At 45.8% G+C, this 25,351-nt stretch overlaps 1 pseudogene; it reads right to left on the bottom strand.

Annotated features, from left to right (window-relative positions):
* LOC120572770 lies at positions 1-22,761 on the bottom strand (annotated as a pseudogene).
* Positions 22,762-25,351: the final 2,590 nt, after the last annotated feature.

Raw genomic sequence — 25,351 nt, 5'->3', positions numbered from 1 at the left:
GGTAGACAGGAAAGGGGGGAGAGAGAGAGAAGGGGGATGACACGCAGCAAAGGGCAGCAGGTTGGACTCGAACCCCGGCCGCTGCCGAGGACTCAGCCCACATGGGGCGCACGCTCTACTGGGTGAGCTAGAGGTCGCCCCAAGCAACAGTAATTTACTCAAGTAAATATTCTATTTCTCTAAAGTTAAAGTTCATTCGAAGCAAATCTCTCTCTCTGGGACCATCTCGTCATGGGAGACCCCAGAGGACGTCAGAGCAATCAACTTATCACCCGATGCTTCATCATCAGCAGCAGGTTGTCCTGATCTGTTGTTCTTATTTCTTTTATATATCAGGACACCAACCACTGCAACAGCTACAAGAACCAGAACACCTGCTGCCAGTCCAAGGTATCGACCTACAGGAGAGGAGGGTCCATCCTTAGGACCTGAAGATAATAAAACATATGAGTCAGTAGATGTGTGGATAGTGGAGCAGCTTTCATCCTCTCTGATGTTAGAAACTCCAGCTACAACCTGATACTCAGAAAAACTCACTGAGAGAGACTCACTCACCTGCAACCTGCAGACGGATGATTCTGATGATTCTGATGGTTCTGATTGGGTCAGTATCATCGGTTATAACTCGACACTCGTACGTCCCGTTGTCGTTGATGCTCACATTCTTCAGAGTTAAAGACACGTCTCCGTCCTTCAGATCTCTGTCCACCAGCTCCACCCTGTCCTTAAAGTCTGGATGCTGGTGGGTTGGATCCAGGTGTCCATCTCTGTAATAGAGGACAGTATCTGGCTCCAGGTCAGCTCTGGTCCACTCTACAGCTCTGATGGAGGAATTATCAGCCTGACATGGCAGAATGACATCATCTCCAGGGTCCACTGTTACAGTTAGGTCTGAAAAACAATAATAAACAATGGTAATCAATACAAGTCATGGTATTCCTAAAGACCTCCATCAGGTGTAACACATGTTAATTATCAGAGATATCACAGGACTTTATTACCACGAGGTCAACACATGAAGAAGCTCCTCACTGAGATACGTGTTGACATGACTCATCAATAGTTCAGGTCTAATCCTTCAGGAAATGTTATTAAAAGGGTCATTGTTTTAGATAACTTAGTTACTTAACTTTATTCAGGACACAAAAAAAAACATAGCACAATAGAAAACGTGTTCATAAATGCTGCATAACATCGTCCCGTATCTACAGGACCTCAGACTTACTTATTGGTGGGGGGGCGTGGCATCACGATGGTGGCTCTCCATCGTGATATCGGCCAGCCATCACGATGATATCGTCCATCGGCACAACCCTAATACATACATACATACATACATACATACAAACATACATACATACATGTGTACCTGAGATTCCTGAGTACAGCAGGACAGGTGGATACATCAACACTTACAAACATTTGGCTAGCACTGCTCCATCGAAGTATTTTAACCATCATTATATGCCACATTGAGTTTCTGCATACTGCTTTTTTTATAGCGCCACCACAAGTGGGCAGTATACGTCGGGGTGCAAAAAGCTTTACAAAGTTTGGTCTTCACAGACAATTAGTGGCGCAACTCTGACATACTTTCCACACTCCGTGTCCGCGGACAGCTGTAGGCTTGTACCGTTAATGTTCTGTGCATTGTCGGACACATGCAGCCACTTTCCTGAAACCGCTTGCGAGACTGACGAGTCCACAGCGGCGTGTATGTCCGAGCCTAGTACCCTATATTTATCTAGTACCCTATATGTATCTAGTACCCTATATTTATCTAGTACCCTATATGTATCTAGTACCCTATATGTATCTAGTACCCTATATTTATCTAGTACCCTATATTTATCTAGTACCCTATATGTATCTAGTACCCTATATGTATCTAGTACCCTATATGTATCTAGTACCCTATATTTATCTAGTACCCTATATGTATCTAGTACCCTATATGTATCTAGTAACCTATATTTATCTAGTACCCTATATTTATCTAGTACGCTATATGTATCTAGTACCCTATATTTATCTAGTACCCTATATGTATCTAGTACCCTATATTTATCTAGTACCCTATATGTATCTAGTACCCTATATTTATCCGAGCCTCTCTCTCTCTCTCTCTCTCCGTCCGGAGTCCCGCCCACACAAAGACCATGCGCCTGAAAAAGAGGGTTGACTCCTCGTTACGCTAAGGAACCGAGAGTGGTCCTCCAGTCTCTCTGGTAGAGAGAGACGATGAAAACAAACAAGCATGCAAATGGAAAGAAAAATTATCGAGCTCATTTTTTTTTAATCGTGCGATAACTCGATTTATTGACTATCGCGACAGGCCTACTGATACGCTGCCCTCTGGTGGACAGAACATATACAACTTAAGTCTGATACCAAAAGAGATCTTACTGAAGGCATTTAATGGTCAAAATATTAATAAATATTATAATATATTCAAATATTAATATTAATAAACAAACAAACTTTGAATATGATTTCTGGGCAAAAGTCAAAGCCCTACAGACAGTGAACACATACTAAATTTGTGATTCAGCATATTAGCTTGTGCATTCATCATACAGTGCTGTCTGTGAATGTCCATATCATCAGAATATAGTGTCCTAAGTATTTGACCTCATCACACACTTCAAGGACAGTACCAGACAGAGAGAAAGAAGGAAATGACAGTTTATTGTCCTCCCTGCTTCTAACTATCATAGCCATATTGGGAGCAGAGCCTTAGTAGCTGTTGAAGGCCAGCACTATCTGGACAGAGAATCACCAGATCATCTGCGTACATCAGGTGGTTGATAATGGTGTCCCCAACCATACAGCCTGTTCCACAGTTGTTTAGCAGTTTTGATAAATCATCCATATAAATATTAAAAAGAAATGGAGACAAAATGCTTCGCTGCCTAACTCCATTGCTTACATTGAATGGAGCAGACATAGAGTTACCCCATTTCACATAGATTGACTGATGAGCATACCAGAAAGCCAAGATTCTCACTAGATATTTGGGAACCCTTCTGTTGTGCAATTTGTGGAATAGCTTCTCATGATTTACACGATCAAAGGCTTTAGAGGCATCAATAAAACACATAACATTTGTGGAATTATGCCTGTTATGCAAATCTAGGACCTCCTTTAAGGCAAACATACACATATCTGTGCCATGTTTATGTGGAGATTACGGAGACTACGCTGCAGCCTAACGTCACCTCATAAAAGATGTAACTACACGTTACAGCGTATCCTCGGCCGAGTATCTCCGGGGCTGCGGCTCGGCACCGGAGATACTCGGCGGCCAGCCCCCGCCGTGAAATAAGTCTCTCAGCGGTGTTGAGTAACGTTAATGTTACAACAAACCCTGACCCCCCCCACCACCAAACTGTTGAAAACATCCAAAAGGTGACATTGAGGTGAAATAAATAAATTGTGATATTGTGGTTTTAGCTGATGTTAGCTTGCTTGCTCTTTAACTGGTCAACTAGCTAGCATGCTACCACAAATCTAAACAAGTATTCTCTAAATGTTGAGATGATCTGAACTGATTCTCTCTCTGTCTGACTCTCTGGGACCAACTCATCATGGGAGACTCTAGAGGAGCTGCAGCTACAACCTGATACTCAGAAACACTCACGGAGAGAGAATACCTCACCTGGAACCTGCAGACAGATGGTGCTGACGAAAATGTCATAACGATCCGATACAACTCGACACTCGTACGTTCCTCTGTCGTATCTGCTCACATTCTTCAGAGTTAAAGACACGTCTCCGTGCTTCAGATCTCTGTCCACCAGCTCCACCGTGTCCTTAAAGGATGGATGCTGGTGGGTTGGATCCAGGTGTCCATCGCTGTAAAAGAGGACGTACTTTGGCTCCAGGTCAGGTCTGGTCCACTTTACAGCACTGATGTTGTAATCAGCAGCCTGACATGGCAGAATGACATCATCTCCAGGATCCACTGTTACCTCAATCAGGTCTGAAAAACAATAATAAACTACTATTAATAATAAGAAATCATGTTGTTTCATACCAGAGGAGACCAGGAGCAGAGCAGACAGAGACCAGAGGAGACAGAGACCAGACGAGACAGGGAACAGAGCAGACAGGGACCAGATCACACAGAGACCAGAGCAGACCAGAGACCAGAGCAGACAGAGACCAGAGCAGACAGAGACCAGACGAGACAGGGACCAGAGCAGACAGGGACCAGAGCAGACAGGGACCAGATCACACAGAGACCAGAGGAGACAGAGACCAGACGAGACAGGGAACAGAGCAGACAGGGACCAGATCACACAGAGACCAGAGCAGACCAGAGACCAGAGCAGACCAGAACCAGAGACCAGAGCAGACAGGGACCAGAGCAAACAGAGACCAGAGCAGACAGAGACCAGAGACCAGATCAGACAGGGACCAGAGACCAGAGAAGACAGAGACCAGAGCAGACAGAGACCAGAGCAGACCGGACCAGAGACCAGAGCAGAGACCAGAGCAGAGACCAGAGCAGACCAGAGACCAGAGAAGACAGGGACCAGAGACCAGAGCAGACAGGGACCAGAGGAGACAGGGACCAGAGCAGACAGGGACCAGAGCAGACAGGGACCAGAGACCAGAGCAGAAAGAGACCAGAGCAGACAGGGAACAGAGACCAGAGCAGACAGAGACCAGAGCAGACAGGGACCAGAGGAGACAAGGACCAGAGCAGACAAGGAACAGAGCAGACAGGGACCAGAGACCAGAGCAGAAAGAGACCAGAGGAGACACAGACCAGAGCAGGCAGGGACCAGAGACCAGAGCAGACAGAGACCAGAGGAGACAGAGACCAGAGGAGACAGAGACCAGACGAGACAGGGACCAGACGAGACAGGGACCAGAGCAGACAGGGACCAGAGCAGACAGGGACCAGAGACAGGGACCAGAGCAGACAGAGACCAGAGGAGACAGAGACCAGACGAGACAGGGACCAGAGCAGACAGGGACCAGAGCAGACAGGGACCACATCACACAGAGACCAGAGGAGACAGAGACCAGACGAGACAGGGAACAGAGCAGACAGGGACCAGATCACACAGAGACCAGAGCAGACCAGAGACCAGAGCAGACCAGAACCAGAGACCAGAGCAGACAGGGACCAGAGCAAACAGAGACCAGAGCAGACAGAGACCAGAGACCAGATCAGACAGGGACCAGAGACCAGAGCAGACAGAGACCAAAGCAGACAGAGACCAGAGGAGACAGGGACCAGAGCAGACCGGGACCAGAGCAGACCGGGACCAGAGACCAGAGCAGAGACCAGAGCAGACCAGAGACCAGAGCAGACCGGGACCAGAGACCAGAGCAGACAGGGACCAGAGGAGACAGGGACCAGAGCAGACAGGGACCAGAGCAGACAGGGACCAGAGACCAGAGCAGAAAGAGACCAGAGCAGACAGGGAACAGAGACCAGAGCAGACAGAGACCAGAGCAGACAGGGACCAGAGGAGACAAGGACCAGAGCAGACAGGGAACAGAGCAGAAAGGGACCAGAGACCAGAGCAGAAAGAGACCAGAGGAGACACAGACCAGAGCAGGCAGGGACCAGAGACCTGAGCAGACAGAGACCAGAGGAGACAAGGACGAGAGCAGACAGGGATCAGAGCAGAGAGGGACCAGAGCAGACAGAGACCAGAGGAGACAAGGACCAGAGCAGACAGGGACCAGATCACACAGAGACCAGAGCAGACAGAGACCAGAGCAAACAGAGCCCAGAGCAGACCGGGACCAGAGACCAGAGCAGAGACCAGAGCAGACCAGAGACCAGAGCAGACCGAGACCAGAGACCAGAGCAGACAGGGACCAGAGCAGACAGAGACCAGAGACCAGAGCAGACAGGGACCAGAGACCAGAGCGGACAGAGACCAGAGCAGACAGAGACCAGAGGAGACAGGGACCAGAGGAGACCGGGACCAGAGGAGACAGAGACCAGAGCAGACCGGGACCAGAGACAAGAGCAGACAGAGACCAGAGCAGACCGGGACAAGAGACCAGAGCAGAGACCAGAGCAGAACAGAGATCAGATCACACAGAGACCAGATCACACAGAGACCAGAGCAGACAGGGACCAGAGCAGACAGGGACCAGAGACCAGAGCAGACAGAGACCAGAGCAGAACGGGACCAGAGCAGACCGGGACCACAGCAGACAGGGACCAGATAACACAGAGACCAGAGCAGACAGGGACCAGAGTAGACAGGGACCAGAGCAGACAGGGACCAGAGACCAGAGCAGACAGGGACCAGATCAAACAGGGACCAGAGACCAGAGCAGAAAGAGACCAGAGCAGACAGAGTCCAGAGCAGACGGGGACCAGAGCAGAAAGGGACCAGAGCAGACAGGGAACAGAGCAGAAAGAGACCAGAGCAGACAGGGACCAGAGCAGACAGGGACCAGAGCAGACCGGGACCAGAGCAGACCGGGACCAGAGCAGACAGGGACCAGAGCAGACAGGGACCAGAGACCAGAGCAGACCGGGACCAGAGCAGACCGGGACCAGTGCATACCGGACCAGAGCAGACAGGGACCAGAGCAGACAGGGACCAGAGCAGACAGGAATCAGAGCAGACAGGGATCAGGTCACACAGAGACCAGAGGAGAAAGAGACCAGAGCAGATAGGGACCAGCGCAGACAGGGACCAGAGCAGACAGGGACCAGAGACCAGAGCAGAGAGAGACCAAAGCCAAAACAAAACAGGGCCCAGAGCAGACAGAGACCAGAGCAGACAGAGACCAGAGCAGACAGACAGACAGGCACCAGAGCAGACAGGGACCAGAGCAGACAGGGACCAGAGACCAGAGCAGACAGAGACCAGAGCAGACTGAGACCAGAGCAGACGGATACCAGAGCAGACAGGGACCAGAGCAGATACGGATCAGATCACACAGGCACCAGAGCAGACAGGTACCAGAGCAGACAGGGACCAGAGACCAGAGCAAGCAGAGACCAGAGCAAACCGGGACCAGAGCAGACTGGGACCAGAGCAGACAGGGACCAGAGCAGACAGTCAGCCCGCGTCCGACAGAGCCGTGACCGAACCCGGCCCGAGCCCGACAGGCATTAAGAAATTTGTGTCCGAGCCCAACACAGTTGTAACAGTTAATGTTACAGCAAACCCTGACCCAAATTGTTGAAAACATCCAAAAGGTGACATTGAGGTGAAATAAATTGTGATATTGTGGTTTTAGCTGATGTTAGCTTGCTTGCTCTTTAACTGTTCAACTAGCTAGCATGCTACCACAAATCTAAACATGTATTCTCTAAATGTTGAGATGATCTGAACTGATTCTCTCTCTGTCTGACTCTCTGGGACCAACTCATCATGGGAGACTCTAGAGGAGCTGCAGCTACAACCTGATACTCAGAAACACTCACGGAGAGAGACTCACTCACCTGGAACCTGCAGACGGATGATTCTGATGAATATGTCATAACGATCAAATAGAACTCGACACTCGTATGTTCCTCTGTCGTGTCTGCTCACATTCTTCAGAGTTAAAGACACGTCTCCGTCCTTCAGATCTCTGTCCACCAGCTCCACCCTGTCCTTAAAGGATGGCTGCTGGTGGGTTGGATCCAGGTGTCCATCGCTGTAAAAGAGGACGTACTTTGGCTCCAGGTCAGGTCTGGTCCACTTTACAGCACTGATGTTGTAATCAGCAGCCTGACATGGCAGAATGATATCATCTCCAGGATCCACTGTTACCTCAATCAGGTCTGAAAAACAATAATAAACTACTATTAATAATAAGAAGTCATGTTGTTTCATACCAGAGGAGACCAGGAGCAGAGCAGACCAGGACCACAGCACACAGAGACCAGAGCAGACAGAGACTAGAGGAGACAAGGACCAGAGCAGACAGGGACCAGATCACACAGAGACCAGAGCAGACAGGGACCAAAGACCAGAGCAGACAGGGACCAGAGCAGACAGAGACCAGAGCAGACAGGGACCAGAGACCAGAGCAGACAGAGTCCAGAGCAGACAGAGACCAGAGGAGACAGGGACCAGAGGAGACCGGGACCAGAGACCAGAGCAGACTGGGACCAGAGCAGACCGTGACCAGAGACCAGAGCAGACCAGAGACCAGAGCAGACAGGGACCAGAGCAGACAGGGACCAGAGCAGACAGGGACCAGAGCAGACAGGGACCAGAGCAGACAGGGAACAGAGCAGACTGTGACCAGAGCAGAGAGGGACCAGAGCAGAGAGGGACCAGAGACCAGAGCAGACCGGCACCAGAGACCAGAGCAGACCGGGACCAGAGACCAGAGCAGACAGAGACCAGAGGAGACCGGGACCAGACCAGAGCAGAGACCAGAGCAGACCGGGACCAGAGACCAGAGCAGACAGGGACCAGAGCAGACAGGGACCAGAGACCAGAGCAGACAGAGACCAGAGCAGACAGGAACCAGAGCAGACAGGGACCAGAGCAGACCGGGACCAGAGCAGAGAGGGACCAGAGCAGACCGGGACCAGACATAGAATATTTGTCCGTTGTTTATTACTAAAGAAACACGACAATGTATAAAAGGCTCCATTAGCTTGTACCTCACGTTATGGCTCCGTAGCAGACGCTTTTATAAAAATAGGCTAACGATTGTGTCATAACCACGAGACGAGACTTAAATTTGCAGGAGATTAAAAACACACAGGTGTTCTAATCCAACAATAGTAGCTTGTCTCTTTGAGCTGAGAAGTCGAGGTCATATTTTCATACAGTGTGTTACATACCGTTAGCCGGCTGGAGCCAGAAGATCGGGACTACGTCCAAATGATAAGCAGAGAAAATGGATAAAAAGTTAGGGTTCTGGGTTAGCCGGCATCAGATGCTGTGGGAAACTCTGTCTGTTTGCTAGGTTGTAGCAATAGGCTGTTTTGTCTTAAAAGTAATTCTGATCCGTATGCATACGTTTTGTATTTTGCAATATCATTCACTAAAGCTTGTTATTAACTTTAACTGGACGAATCTTGAGTCTTATTTTGAATCTTGAGTCTGTTTCTCTGATCTACCAGTAAAAAAACACTATTCAGTGACCATAGAATTGGAGTCAGATTAAATCTGGCCTTTATAGGGCCAGACCGGTTATCGGTCACATTTTAGAATAAATCCTACAGTATCTAGTAGCCTATATGTATCTAGTACCCTATATTTATCTAATACGCTATATGTATCTAGTACCCTATATTTATCTAGTACGCTATATGTATCTAGTACCCTATATTTATCTAGTATCCTATATGTATCTAGTACCCTATATTTATCTAGTACCCTATATGTATCTAGTACCCTATATGTATCTAGTACCCTATATTTATCTAGTACCCTATATGTATCTAGTACCCTATATGTATCTAGTACACTATATTTATCTAGTACCCTATATTTATCTAGTACGCTATATGTATCTAGTACCCTATATTTATCTAGTATCCTATATGTATCTAGTACCCTATATTTATCTAGTACCCTATATTTATCTAGTACCCTATATTTATCTGATGCACCTATATGTATCTAGTGCCCTATATTTATCTAGTACCCTATATTTATCTAGTACCCTATATTTATCTAGTACACTATATGTATCTAGTACCCTATATTTATCTAGTGCGCCTATATGTATCTAGTGGCGTATATTTATCTAGTACCCTATATGTATCTAGTACCCTATATTTATCTAGTACCCTATATTTATCTAGTACCCTATATTTATCTAGTACGCTATGTATCTAGTACGCTATATGTATCTAGTACCCTATATTTATCTAGTATCCTATATGTATCTAGTACCCTATATTTATCTAGTACCCTATATTTATCTAGTACCCTATATTTATCTAATACCCTATATTTATCCGAGCCTCTCTCTCTCTCTCTCTCTCTCTCTCTCTCTCTCCCCGTCCTGAGTCCCGCCCACACAAAGACCATGCGCCTGAAAAAGAGGGTTGACTCCTCGTTACGCTAAGGAACCGAGAGTGGTCCTCCAGTCTCTCTGGTAGAGAGAGACGATGAAAACAAACAAGCATGCAAATGGAAAGAAAAATTATCAAGCTGATTTTTTTTAATCGTCCGATAACTCGATTTATTGACTATCGCGACAGGCCTACTGTACGCTGCCCTCTGGTGGACAGAACATATACAACTTAAGTCTGATACCAAAAGAGATCTTACTGAAGGCATTTAATGGTCAAAATATTAATAAATATTATAATATATTCAAATATTAATATTAATAGACAAACAAACTTTGAATATGATTTCTGGGCAAAAGTCAAAGCCCTACAGACAGTGAACACATACTAAATTTGCGATTCAGCATATTAGCTTGTGCATTCATCATACAGTGCTGTCTGTGAATGTCCATATCATCAGAATATAGTGTCCTAAGTATTTGACCTCATCACACACTTCAAGGACAGTACCAGACAGAGAGAAAGAAAGAAATGACAGTTTATTGTCCTCCCTGCTTCTAACTATCATAGCCATATTGGGGAGCAGAGCCTTAGTAGCTGTTGAAGGCCAGCACTATCTGGACAGAGAATCACCAGATCATCTCGTCACATCAGGTGGTTGATAATGGTGTCCCCAACCATACAGCCTGTTCCACAGTTGTTTAGCAGTTTTGATAGATCATCCATATAAATATTAAAAAGAAATGGAGACAAAATGCTTCGCTGCCTAACTCCATTGCTTACATTGAATGGAGCAGACATAGAGTTACCCCATTTCACATAGATTGACTGATGAGCATACCAGAAAGCCAAGATTCTCACTAGATATTTGGGAACCCTTCTGTTGTGCAATTTGTGGAATAGCTTCTCATGATTTACACGATCAAAGGCTTTAGAGGCATCAATAAAACACATAACATTTGTGGAATTATGCCTGTTATGCAAATCTAGGACCTCCTTTAAGGCAAACATACACATATCTGTGCCATGTTTATGTGGAGATAGGGGGCCTACGCTGCGGCCAGCGTCACCTCATAAAGATGTAAATACACGTTACAGCGTATCCTCAGCTGAGTATCTCCGGGGCTGCGGCTCGGCACCGGAGATACTCGTGGCCAGCCCCCGTGAAATAAGTCTCTCAGCGGTGTTGAGTAACGTTAATGTTACAACAAACCCTGACCCCCCCCCCCCCACACACCACCAAACTGTTGAAAACATCCAAAAGGTTGACATTGAGGTGAAATAAATTGTGATATTGTGGTTTTAGCTGATGTTAGCTTGCTTGCTCTTTAACTGGTCAACTAGCTAGCATGCTACCACAAATCTAAACATGTATTCTCTAAATGTTGAGATGATCTGAACTGATTCTCTCTCTGTCTGACTTTCTGGGACCAACTCATCATGGGAGACTCTAGAGGAGCTGCAGCTAATACCTGATACTCAGAAACACTCACGGAGAGAGAATACCTCACCTGGAACCTGCAGACGGATGGTGCTGACAAAAATGTCATAACGATCCGATACAACTCGACACTCGTACGTTCCTCTGTCGTATCTGCTCACATTCTTCAGAGTTAAAAGACACGTCTCCGTGCTTCAGATCTCTGTCCACCAGCTCCACCCTGTCCTTAAAGGATGGATGCTGGTGGTTTGGATCCAGGCGTCCATAAATGTAAAAGAGGATGTACTTTGGTTTCTTCAGGTCAGGTCTGGTCCACTTTACAGCTCTGAAGGAGGAATCAGCAGCCTGACATGGCAAAGTGGCATCATCTCCAGGGTGCACTGTTACCACAGGTAGGTCTGAAAAACAATAATAAACAACTATTAATAATAAGAAGTCATGTTGTTTCAGACGAGAGCAGACCAGGACCAGAGCAGACCAGGACCAGAGACCAGAGCAGACAGAGACCAGAGACCCGAGCAGACAGGGACCAGAGACCAGAGCAGACAGAGACCAGCGCAGACAGGGACCAGAGCAGACAGAGACCAGAGCAGACAGGGACCAGGGACCAGAGAAGACAGGGACCAGAGCAGACCAGGACCAGAGCAGAAAGGGACCAGGGACCAGAGCAGACAGGGACCAGAGCAGACAGGGACCAGAGACCAGAGCAGAAAGAGACCAGAGCAGAAAGAGACCAGAGACCAGAGCAGACCGGGACCAAAGACCAGAGCAGACCGGGACCAGGGCAGACAGAGACCAGAGCTGACAGACACCAGAGCAGAAAGGGACCAGAGCAGACAGAAACCAGAGAAGAGAGAGACCAGAGGAGACCGGGACCAGAGGAGACAGAGACCAGAGCAGACGGGGACCAGAGACCAGAGTAGACCAGAGACCAGAGCAGACCGGGACCAGAGACCAGAGCAGACAGGGACCAGAGCAGACAGAGACCAGAGGAGACAGGGAACAGAGGAGACCGGCACCAGAGCAGACAGGGACCAGAGCAGACAGAGACCAGAGAAGACAGAGACCAGAGGAGACCGGGACCAGAGGAGACAGAGACCAGAGCAGACCGGGACCAGAGACCAGAGCAGACTGGGACCAGAGCAGACAGGAACCAGAGACCAGAGAAGAGACCAGAGCAGACCAGAGACCAGAGCAGACAGGGACCAGAGCAGACAGACACCAGAGGAGACGGGGACCAGAGGAGACCGGCACCAGAGCAGACAGGGACCAGAGCAGACAGAGACCAGAGCAGACAGAGACCAGAGAACAGAGCAGACAGAGACCAGAGACCAGAGCAGAAAGAGACCAGAGCAGAAGGAGACCAGAGCAGAAGGAGACCAGAGCAGACAGGGACCAGAGACCAGAGCAGAAAGAGACCAGAGCAGAAAGAGACCAGAGCAGACAGAGACCAGAGCAGACCGGGACCAGAGACCAGAGCAGACCGGGACCAGAGCAGACCGGGACCAGAGACCAGAGCAGAGACCAGAGCAGACCAGAGATCAGAGCAGACCGGGACCAGAGACTAGAGCAGACAGGGACCAGAGCAGACAGAGACCAGAGGAGACAGGGACCAGAGCAGACAGAGACCAGAGCAGACAGGGACCAGAGGAGACAGGGAACAGAGGAGACAGGGACCAGAGCAGACAGGGACCAGAGACCAGAGCAGACAGAGACCAGAGCAGACAGGGACCAGAGCAGACAGGGACCAGAGACCAGAGCAGAAAGAGACCAGAGCAGACAGAGACCAGAGCAGACAGGGACCAGAGCAGACAGAGACCAGAGCAGACAGGGACCAGAGACAAGAGCAGACAGAGACCAGAGCAGACAGGGACCAGAGCAGACAGAGACCAGAGCAGACAGGGACCAGAGACCAGAGCATACAGAGATCAGAGCAGACAGGGACCAGAGCAGACAGAGACCAGAGCAGACAGAGACCAGAGCAGACAGAGACCAGAGCAGACAGAGACCAGAGCAGACACGGACCAGAGCAGACAGGGACCAGAGCAGACCGGGACCAGAGACCAGAGCAGACAGGGACCAGAGACCAGAGCAGACCGGGACCAGAGACCAGAGCAGACAGGGACCAGAGACCAGAGCAGACAGGGACCAGAGCAGACACATCTCTTTCTGCTCTGGTCTGTGTCTGCTCTGGTCTCTTTCTGCTCTGGTCTCTGGTCCCTGTCTGCTCTGGTCCCTGTCTGCTCTGGTCCTTGTCTCCTCTGGTCCTTGTCTCCTCTGGTCCCTGTCTGTTCTGGTCTCTGTCTCCAGGGACCAGAGACCAGAGCAGACAGAGACCAGAGCAGACAGGGACCAGAGACCAGAGCAGACAGGGACCAGAAACAGAATAATTGTCCTTTGTTTATTACTAAAAAAAGAAACACAACAATGTATAAAAGGCTCCATTACCTTGTACCTCACGTTATGGCTCCGTAGCAGCAGACGCTTTTATAAAAATAGGCTAACGATTGGGTCATAACCACGGGTTTTATTTTCGTTGTGTTGCGGTGTGCGGGCATTGGTGGCTTGCGGCCTGCCGTTGGCTGGTGGCTGGATTGGACGCAGTGGTTAGGGTGCTGGCAGCTGTGGAGTGTGGCTGTGTTTCCCTGTGGGGGATTCCGGCACTGGGACGTGGCAGTCTGCGCTGTTCAGTTTATTGCTGAACACAGAATTTAATATTCTGATGGGGCGTGGCCTCAGTACACAAGGAGGCCCTCTGGCAAGGTTGTCTTGTCCCAAAAGCACAATAGGTTAGCCTCTTTGGTGTGCTGTGCATTTTCTTTGTAAATATTTTTTTACGTATGGTTTCATGTCATTTTTGTTAATTTGATAATCTAAATATGCATTTTATGGACTATAGGTCACTGATGAGGATGCTACGGGACTTGCTAACTACATTTTCACAAACTAACAGCTGTGAAATTTGTGAGAGGATGCCAGAGACCTATTACAGGTGGTTTGATGTGATTATATTCAAAAATGAGGAAGCCATTGAATTGAAAAGCTTTAAATATGCATTGAGGATGCTATAGGATTTGCTAAAGACTACTGTGAAAGTTCTAGGAGGATGCCTGAGACATATTACAGGTGGTTCAATGTGATTATATTCATAAATGGGCAAAATATGCATTTATAGACTATAGGTCACTGATGAGGATGCTACGGGATTTGCTAAAGACTTTTTCACAAACTAACAGCTGTGAAATTTGTGATAGGATGCCAGATGTTTAATGGTTCTCCCTCTCTTTAATGGAAGTGGTTTGAGATGTCTATGTTGTAAAACAAAAAAGTTAATGAAGATTCGAATCGACATAAAATTATTGACACAGAGCTATTGAAGGTAACATCTGCGAAAACTGACGAATGTCAAATATTAAACTGTCTTCACCGCGGTGACGTTACTGCCGTTATCACCGTTATCACCCGGTGCTGGAGTTAGTGCTGGCTCGGTTCGGATGAATGTGCTGAACGATGTTGTAACCTTAAAACGCTAACGTTCATCACCGATCATTAGCATGAGCTAACACTAATGTTCACCACCTAGCATTAGCATGAGCTAACGCTAATGTTCCCCACCTAGCATTAGCATGAGCTAACGCTAACGTTACTCGTCAATGTAGCACGTTAAAGGACAGTTCCTAGGGGTTAATAACACATTTGTACCGAGTCGACCGATCTCTGGGACATGTTGTCATGGTAACCAAATGTGTGTCTAGCTTCCAACAAGCTACCCAAAACCGGTGATTAGCTGCTATATCTCTTAATACCTTTTTCATTGTAATAAGATAAATAATGAAGACACTGAAACATATGTGCCAGCTTTGCACACGGTGCACTCCGCCTCCCACTTGTCAGGTACGCCTGATGGTAAGTGGCCTGATGTTTATACTTGTGCGCTGATGTGTGCATCGAGCCGGCGCGTGTGTGGGGGGAGTGGGTGATATAGAGTGAGGGAGAAGCATTGACACATATATAATGGACCACCAGAGCCTGTTGCTCTGGACAGAGACCAGTGAAGGATATTAGAAGTCTCTTTTCCAGTGCTGGCTGCTGCGTTACTGAGCAGCCTCCAACTGAGCTTGAAGACGTAGATGTGACGTGAGCAACCTGTTTGAAAGTTGGAAGTCTTCAGGCTGCTGTGCCAAGAGAAATCTCTCAATCATTCCCAATCTTACAGAGGCGGAGAGCGGTAGTATGTAAGGAGATAACATAGGCACAGGCTAATTACTGATCACTAACATGCTAGTTAACATTAGTAATTAAACCTAAACAGCTAATGAAAGTCCAAACTGCCTGCAAGCTTCTCTTGTACTATACGGTAATTCCTCTACTGTGTGACAGTAAGTTCGTGCGGACCCAATCGTTAGCCTATTTTTATAAAGCGTCTGCTGCTACGGAGCCATAACGTGAGGTACAGGTAATGGAGCCTTTTTACATTGTTGTGTTTCTTTTTTAGTAATAAACAAAGGACAATTATTCTATTTCTGGTCCCTGTCTGCTCTGGTCTCTGGTCCCTGTCTGCTCTGGTCTCTGTCTGCTCTGGTCTCTGGTCCCTGGAGACAGAGACCAGAACAGACAGGGACCAGAGGAGACAAGGACCAGAGGAGACAAGGACCAGAGGAGACAAGGACCAGAGCAGACACAGACCAGAGCAGACAGAGATGTGTCTGCTCTGGTCCCTGTCTGCTCTGGTCTCTGGTCCCAGTCTGCTCTGGTCTCTGGTCCCGGTCTGCTCTGGTCCCTGTCTGCTCTGGTCCTTGTCTCCTCTGGTCCTTGTCTCCTCTGGTCCCTGTCTGTTCTGGTCTCTGTCTCCAGGGACCAGAGACCAGAGCAGACAGAGACCAGAGCAGACAGGGACCAGAGACCAGAGCAGACAGGGACCAGAAATAGAATAATTGTACTTTGTTTATTACTAAAAAAAGAAACACAACAATGTATAAAAGGCTCCATTACCTTGTACCTCACGTTATGGCTCCGTAGCAGCAGACGCTTTTATAAAAATAGGCTAACGATTGGGTCATAACCACGAGACTTACTGTCACACAGTAGAGGAATTACCGTATAGTACAGGAGAAGCTTGCAGGCAGTTTGGACTTCCATTAGCTGTTTAGGTTTAATTACTAATGTTAACTAGCATGTTAGTGATCAGTAATTAGCCTGTGCCTATGTTATCTCCTTACATATACCTACGCTCTCCGTCTCTGTAAGATTGGGAATGATTGAGATTTCTCTTGGCACAGCTACCAGAAGACTTCCAACTTTCAGACAGGTTGCTCACGTCACATCTACGTCTTCAAGCTCAGTTGGAGGCTGCTCAGTAACGCGCAGCCAGCACTGGAAAAGAGACTTCTAATATCCTTCACTGGTCTCTGTCCAGAGCAACAGGCTCTGGTGGTCCATTATACAGTGCCTGCGAAAGTATTCGCCCCCTTGAACTTTTCGACCTTTTGCCACATTTCAGGCCTCAAACATAAAGATATAAAACTGTAATTTTTTGTGAAGAATCAACAACAAGTGGGACACAATCATGAAGTGGAACGAAATTCATTGGATATTTCAAACCTTTTAAACAAATAAAAACTGAAATATTGGGCGGCCAAAATTATTCAGCCCCCTTAAGTTAATACTTTGTAGCGCCACCTTTTGCTGCGATTACAGCTGTAAGTCGCTTGGGGTATGTCTCCTATCAGTTTTGCACATCGAGAGACTGACATTTTTGCCCATTCCTCCTTGCAAAACAGCTCGAGCTCAGTGAGGTTGGATGGAGAGCGTTTGTGAACAGCAGTTTTCAGTTCTTTCCACAGATTCTCGATTGGATTCAGGTCTGGACTTTGACTTGGCCATTCTAACACCTGGATATGTTTATTTGTGAACCATTCCATTGTAGATTTTGCTTTATGTTCTGGATCATTGTCTTGTTGGAAGACAAATCTCCGGCCCAGTCTCAGGTCTTTGCAGACTCCATCAGGTTTTCTTCCAGAAAGGTCCTGTATTTGGCTCCATCCATCTTCCCATCAATTTTAACCATCTTCCCTGTCCCTGCTGAAGAAAAGCAGGCCCAAACCATGATGCTGCCACCACCATGTTTGACAGTGGGGTGATGTGCGTTCAGGGTGATGAGCTGTGTTGCTTTTTACGCCAAACATAACGTTTTGCATTGTTGCCAAAAAGTTTGATTTTGGTTTCATCTGACCACAGCACCTTCTTCCACATGTTTGGGTGTCTCCCAGGTGGCTTTTGGCAAACTTTAAACGACACTTTTATGGATATCTTTAAGAAATGGCTTTCTTCTTGCCACTCTTCCATAAAGGCCAGATTTGTGCAGTATACGACTGATTGTTGTCCTATGGACAGAGTCTCCCACCTCAGCTGTAGATCTCTGCAGTTCATCCAGAGTGATAATGGGCCTCTTGACTGCATCTCTGATCAGTCTTCTCATTGTATGAGCTGAAAGTTTAGAGGGACGGCCGGGTCTTCGTAGATTTGTAGTGGTCTGATACTCCTTCCATTTCAATATTATCGCTGCGCAGTGCTCCTTGGGATGTTTAAAGCTTGGGAAATGTTTTTGTATCCAAATCCGGCTTTAAACTTCTCCACACCAGTATCTCGGACCTGCCTGGTGTGTTCCTTGTTCTTCATGATGCTCTCTGCGCTTTAAACGGACCTCTGAGACTATCACAGAGCAGGTGCATTTATACGGAGACTTGATTACACACAGCTGGATTCTATTTATCATCATTAGTCATTTAGGTCAACATTGGATCATTCAGAGATCCTCACTGAACTTGCGGAGAGTTTGCTGCACTGAAAGTAAAGGGGCTGAATAATTTTGCACGCCCACTTTTTCAGTTTTTATTTGTTAAAAAGTTTGAAATAGCCAATGAATTTCGTTCCACTTCATAATTGGGACCCACTTGTTGTTGATTCTTCACAAAAAATTACAGTTTTATATCTTTATGTTTGAGGCCTGAAATGTGGCAAAGGTCGAAACGTTCAAGGGGCGAATACTTTCGCAAGGCACTGTATATGTGTCAATGCTTCTCCCTCACTCTATATCACCCACTCCCCCCACACACGCGCCGGCTCGATGCACACATCAGCGCACAAGTATAAACATCAGGCCACTTACCATCAGGCGTACCTGACAAGTGGGAGGCGGAGTGCACCGTGTGCAAAGCTGGCACATATGTTTCAGTGTCTTCATTATTTATCTTATTACAATGAAAAAGGTATTAAGAGATATAGCAGCTAATCACCGGTTTTGGGTAGCTTGTCGGAAGCTAGACACACATTTGGTTACCATGACAACATGTCCCAGAGATCGGTCGACTCGGTACACATGTGTTATTAACCCCTAGGAACTGTCCTTTAACGTGCTACATTGATGAGTAACTTTAGCGTTAGCTCATGCTAATGCTAGGTGGGGAACATTAGCGTTAGCTCATGCTAATGCTAGGTGGTGAACATTAGTGTTAGCTCATGCTAATGATCGGTGATGAACGTTAGCGTTTTAAGGTTACAACATCGTTCAGCACATTCATCCGAACCGAGCCAGCACTAACTCCAGCACCGGGTGATAACGGTGATAACGGCAGTAACGTCACCGCGGTGAAGACAGTTTAATATTTGACATTCGTCAGTTTTTGCAGATGTTACCTTCAATAGCTCCGTGTCAGTAATTCGATTTCGATTCGAATCTTCATTAACTTTTTTGTTTTACAGCATAGACATCTCAAACCACTTCCATTAAAGAGAGGGAGAACCATTAAACATCTGGCATCCTATCACAAATTTCACAGCTGTTAGTTTGTGAAAAAGTCTTTAGCAAATCCCGTAGCATCCTCATCAGTGACCTATAGTCTATAAATGCATATTTTGCCCATTTATGAATATAATCACATTGAACCACCTGTAATATGTCTCAGGCATCCTCCTAGAACTTTCACAGTAGTCTTTAGCAAATCCTATAGCATCCTCAATGCATATTTAAAGCTTTTCAATTCAATGGCTTCCTCATTTTTGAATATAATCACATCAAACCACCTGTAATAGGTCTCTGGCATCCTCTCACAAATTTCACAGCTGTTAGTTTGTGAAAATGTAGTTAGCAAGTCCCGTAGCATCCTCATCAGTGACCTATAGTCCATAAAATGCATATTTAGATTATCAAATTAACAAAAATGACATGAAACCATACGTAAAAAAATATTTACAAAGAAAATGCACAGCACACCAAAGAGGCTAACCTATTGTGCTTTTGGGACAAGACAACCTTGCCAGAGGGCCCCCTTGTTGTACTGTACGGCACGCCCATCAGAATATTAAATTCTGTGTTCAGCAATAAACTGAACAGCGCAGACTGCCACGTCCCAGTGCCGGAATCCCCCACAGGGAAACACAGCCACACTCCACAGCTGCCAGCACCCTAACCACTGCGTCCAATCCAGCCACCAGCCAACGGCAATGCAGCACACCGCACATCGATGCCCCAGTCACCAAAACAAGGAAACAAAACCCCGCCCCTATTTGGCCCCGCCACCAGCGTCACCGCACCCCGGCACCCAACCCCATCCCCATCCCCCACACAGTCCGCAGGCATGCCGGCTGTAGTGGAAAGTTTTCATCTGTCATACTGATGTGTGATATTTCTTTCATATTTTATCCATTACTCCATGTTTTTTCTATATTCTCATAATTTTATATATATTAACTTTATACTATACAATATTTATTCTGTTTTCTATATAATATATCAGTTATAAGGATTTAGCATAGTACTTTATTATTCTAAAAAAGTGATCATAGCTTCTCCTGTATCTGTCATGCAAGCCTATGCAGCCCCCTCTGTCTCCCTCATGCACACTCTACATGAAGCAGAGGGCTGAGTATGTTGCAACTGAGGCCACAGCTGGGCTCAGAGCTCAGCTGTGTACGAGTAGGCTCTACGCAAACTCGAGTACACCTTACCCCAAAATCCCAAGACTCAGCAGTAAAAGAAGCAGTGTCAGCAGAAAAAACAGTCCCTCCCATCTCATGTTCAGCTATAAAAACCCTGAAGTTTCTTTGTTCACTGACACACTTTCTCAGATTGCTTGTCAGTCTGTTAAACTGTCTCCTTCTTTTGCAAAAGAATAAAGAAAATAACTTAGAGAACTCCAGTGTGTCAGACAAACTTATTTTCCAGCTTCATCACCGAACACCAAAATTTACTTTCCACAACACGCGGCACCACCAGGCAATTGCGGCAGGCACCAGGCCCCCGCCCCAAGGGACCGAGCAGCCACAGCGGCCCCCAGACCTACAGCCCCGCCGCGCCAGGAGGCAAGTTCACCCAGCCCAGGCCAGAAGCCCGCCACCTCCAACCCCCGCGGCCCTCCCTACCCAGCAGCGAAGCAGCACCCACAACACCGCCACCCGCAAAGGAAAGGGACAGCAGCCACCCCACGACAGCAGTGACAGCCCCCCACTCCAGGGGGCCAACAAATGCAGAGCAGCGAGGCCGCAAACACCCACCCTGACTAAGTGATAGATTTATTATTGGTTTTTAATAATGAATACTGATGGATTTGATTTTAACAGCTGTGAAAGTTGTGAAAAGATGTCAAGACATATTACAGGTGGTTTGATGTCAATACATTCATAAATGAGAAACCTATTAAAATAATAATCTTTATATATGTATTTTATAGACAACATGTCAGTTATGCGGATGCTAAGGGATTTGCTAAAGACCTTCACAAACTTGCGGTTGTGAAAAGTGTAAAAGGATGTCTGAGACATAGGCTGTTACAGGTGGTTTGATGCCAAAACATTAATAAATGAGAAAACCATTGAATTGAAAAGCTTTAAATATGCATTTTAGAGTCAATAGGTCACTGATGAGGATGCTAAAGGATTTGCTAAAGACTTTTTCACAAACTAACAGCTGTGAAAGTTGTGATAAGATGTCTGAGACATATTACAGGTGGTTTGATGTGATGTTATTCAAAATTGAGCAAGCCATTGCATTGAAAATCTTTAAATATGCATTTATAGACTATAGGTCACTGATGAGGATGCTACGGGATTTGCTAAGACTTTTTCACAAACTAACTGCTGTGAAATTTGTGAGAGGATGCTAGAGACATATTACAGGTGGTTTGATGTGATTATATTCATAAATGGGCAAGCCATTAAATTGAAAAGCGCAGACTGCCACGTCCCAGTGCCGGAATCCCCCACAGGGAAACACAGCCACACTCCACAGCTGCCAGCACCCCAAGCTTTAAATATGCATTTATAGACTATAGGTCACTGATGAGGATACTACAGGATTTGCTAAATATGTTTTCACAAACTAACAGCTGTGAAAGTTCTGGGAGGATGACAGACATATTACAGGTGGTTTAATGTCAATATATTCATTAATTATAAAATGGTTGAAACTACCATATTTATTGGTAACTATAGCCTACATCTTTATTTACATTTATTTATTTTTACTAATTCACAAGTGTGAAATGTTTAATGGGTCTCCCTCTCTATAATGGAAGTGGTTTGAGATGTCTATGTTGTAAAAAATTAAATGTGTAGTTGCAATTTTACGACGGTCCCTAAGTACGCCTATTGTGTCGGGCGCGTTGGACAGACATTCAGTTCTTTGCGCTCTAAACTGTGTCGATATTTTTGGTGATTTTGAGTTAAAAATGGGTGTGAAACGTCTGTCTAAATAAGCTCTAAACATACCCAGGAACTGGGGGAAATCGAATTATTGACACGGAGCTATTGAAAGTAACATCCGCGAAAACCGGCGAATGTCAAAGATTATACTGTCTTCACCGCGGTGTAACGTCGGGGGAACAGACCGCATCACCCCGGGACTCCGAGTCTGGCTGGCCGCGGTGTTGGGATGAATATCTCCCCTCTTTAACGTTTAGCTGCTCAACTAGCTAACGGTAGCTACCATACATCGCATCAAGAAAACGTTTATGTGGGGAAATTGCAGCTATTTTACCAGAACGACATGAATAAACATTACTAACGTTGTCCATTAATCTGTTCACAATAACAGCTGATATTTACCAGAAGCTGCTCCAGACAGGAGGATCAACAGGAGCAGAAGTTGAGCCATGAGAGCTGACAGAGAGGTGATCTGCTGTCGTCTCTGTATCCCGACACGGTTCTCTCTGACAGTATAATATAATAATACATATGTTTAGAGTATTTCCTCGACGCTAGGACTACAGGGAGCAGAGGTGGCTCTGATCGGCTGTGATGGTTCTTGAATTACCACCGACAGTTCACCAGGAAGGGGTTGGCTGCCAGTCTGGCTGGATTTGGACGGAGAAGGACTTTTACAGCCACAGCGCTGCACAAGGGAGGGGTAGCTTCTTCTTCTTCTTTGGGGTTTTACTTTTTTTTTCTTTCTTAAATTTTTACAAAATTACAGGTTATACACCAAACAATATCACAATATACAATACAACAATGTTTTTACAAAATTACAAGTTATACATTAAATATCACAATATACCTAAAAAATAAAATAAAAAAAAACGATACCAGAGACAAATGTGCAAATTGGGCTATTAAAAGTGCGTACAGTGCGAATAGTCTTTCATAAAGTGCATTCAAAATTGGGGTTTCGCGACGGCAGCATCCCAAAAAGTTGCATTGCTTCCATCTATGGAACTAGGTGTTACCGTTTGGATTTTACGATTCCGACGCCTAAACCGATTCTTGAAAAACTGAAAAATGACATAAAAGAAAGGCTTTTTATGGAGTTTTTTTTTTTTTTTATTGAAAATTATTTAAATTTAACAATATATTAATGTTTTAAAGTACTTAAATATGTAATAAGTAAACCTAAGTCACCTAACACACAGCTACAATAATTTAACAAATAACAGTTACACTATTAACAAGTAACAACAAAATAAATGTTGAGTTGGTATGCCAACCAGCTTCAAACTTTAGCCGTTCTTTTGCAGAAAACCATATTTGCTTTCTCTGGCAAGATACTCCACCTCTCCTGACTTATGACATGTCCTGCACAGGAGAAAACTCTCTCAGATGGTGTCCAAGAGGCCTGTGCACACCCAGGGAGGAGTTTAAAAGGGCAGACAATTTGGGGAGGCTGTCTCGCCTCCCCCACCACCAGGCTACACGGTCTTGTCTTGAACGATAGACTAGCAGAGTAAGTGTAATATGGTTTCTAGTGATCACGTGCAGTCAGTGAATGGTTAATATGCTTTCACGTCCGTTTTGGTGAGCCCAGAGGGAAAATATGACATTTTACAGTTTTTTTCCGATTGTTAGACGACAGTGGGCACAACTGGAGTCACATGTGCAAAACTCAAACTACAGTCTGCACTACCTACAGTCACTTGAGCTAAACAGTTCATATCACCTGCAAAACTCATTCAAAGCAACACAACTCTTAACACACCGTCTCAAAACAGGCTCAGTGCAGCCAAACACTGTGCACAATCCTCACTGAGATAACACACACACACACACACACACACACTGTCACTCAGAACACACTGAGGGTAAAAACACTAGCGTCAAACACCAATACAGAAATGACAAACTTTTTCATCTTTACAGTTTCAACAATTTGAGTGACTTGACACTACTCAACAGTTTATTTAAGGAAAAAATATAGATTGTATAGCATACCAATTTTTACATAAGGTAAACAAGAAGGAATGAAAATCAGCAGTTTTCTTCAATAAAGTTATTTTGTACAAAGGTACATACGTAATAGTACCAAAGAATAGTGTGACTAATCCTACCTCTCTCCAGCATCATGTGGCAAGTTTTCTTCATCACATTGGATGTCTGCATCATCTCTAAATACAAATGAATGTGGTGTTTCTATTGCTTTCACCTCCATTACTTTCTGAAAAACAGTAAGAACACAGTTTTACTATTGTAAAGATATAGTGTTTTTCACTTTTTTTTATAGCTGTGTATATAACCTCAGACATCTTACCTGGACATGTTGGTATCTTTGCTCTTTTACCTGTTTCTCTCAAACGGTACAGTGTATAATTGTTTCATTCTTATTTGGTGTTTGTATACAAAAAAGACTTTCTGAGCTTTCTCTGTATAAATACCATATATGTTCACTAACTAGTCTCAAACAAGACACCTGCTTAGGCTTTCAGCTGAAATTGCAATCAGCAGTGTTTGATAGGCACCAGACTGAAATCTATTCTGTTTTGAATGTGTGGTTAACAGTTTTGACAGCAGTGTGTTAGCATTTGAACAAAGTGCTGTAGATCTACAGTGTTGTGCACTTTGTGGTTAAAGTCATGTGATAAATGTGTAGAGTTTTGAAAACTGCGTTCAAGCAATGAGAAACTAACTAGAGTTTGGTCCACATGATCTGCTGCTGTGCAGACTGTAGTTAGCGTTTTGCACATGTGACTCCAGTTGTGCCCACTGTTGTTTAGCAATCGAAAAAAACTGTAAAAGTAGCCTACATCAACGATAGCTAGCTAACGGTAGACTAAACCGAGAAAGTGTGATATTTTTACGTTTCAGAGCGTGTACAAAAAGGCGTCTATCAGCTGTGATTGTAGAGTGCATGTCGGGCTTCACACCGCGAGCGGGCACATGCGCCACTTGGCAGAAAAGGGAGAAAGAAAAAAAAGAGGCTGCCGCTGTCCAGAGCGACAGAGGGAAAATATTTCAGTCGGAACCGAAATGAGGAATCGAAATTTGCGTTCTAATCCGGTCCGAATACTACCGTTTGCGAAGGAACCGGTACCATAGTGGAACCGGGTTTCGGTACGCAACCCTATATGGAACTAGCCCCTTAGTGCACTATATCCGGTTATACAGCCCAGTGTCTACAGGGAGGGGTGGGTAGGTATGGTGCCCGGTAGTCTGGGTGCAGAGCTGTCTTTCTCTATCACTCTGGGTATACT

Source organism: Perca fluviatilis, chromosome 14 (genome assembly GCF_010015445.1).
Source record: "Perca fluviatilis chromosome 14, GENO_Pfluv_1.0, whole genome shotgun sequence".
Taxonomy (NCBI): Eukaryota; Metazoa; Chordata; class Actinopteri; order Perciformes; family Percidae; genus Perca; species Perca fluviatilis.
Note: the sequence above shows the minus strand (reverse complement) of the source record. Positions and strands in the feature narration are given on the sequence as shown.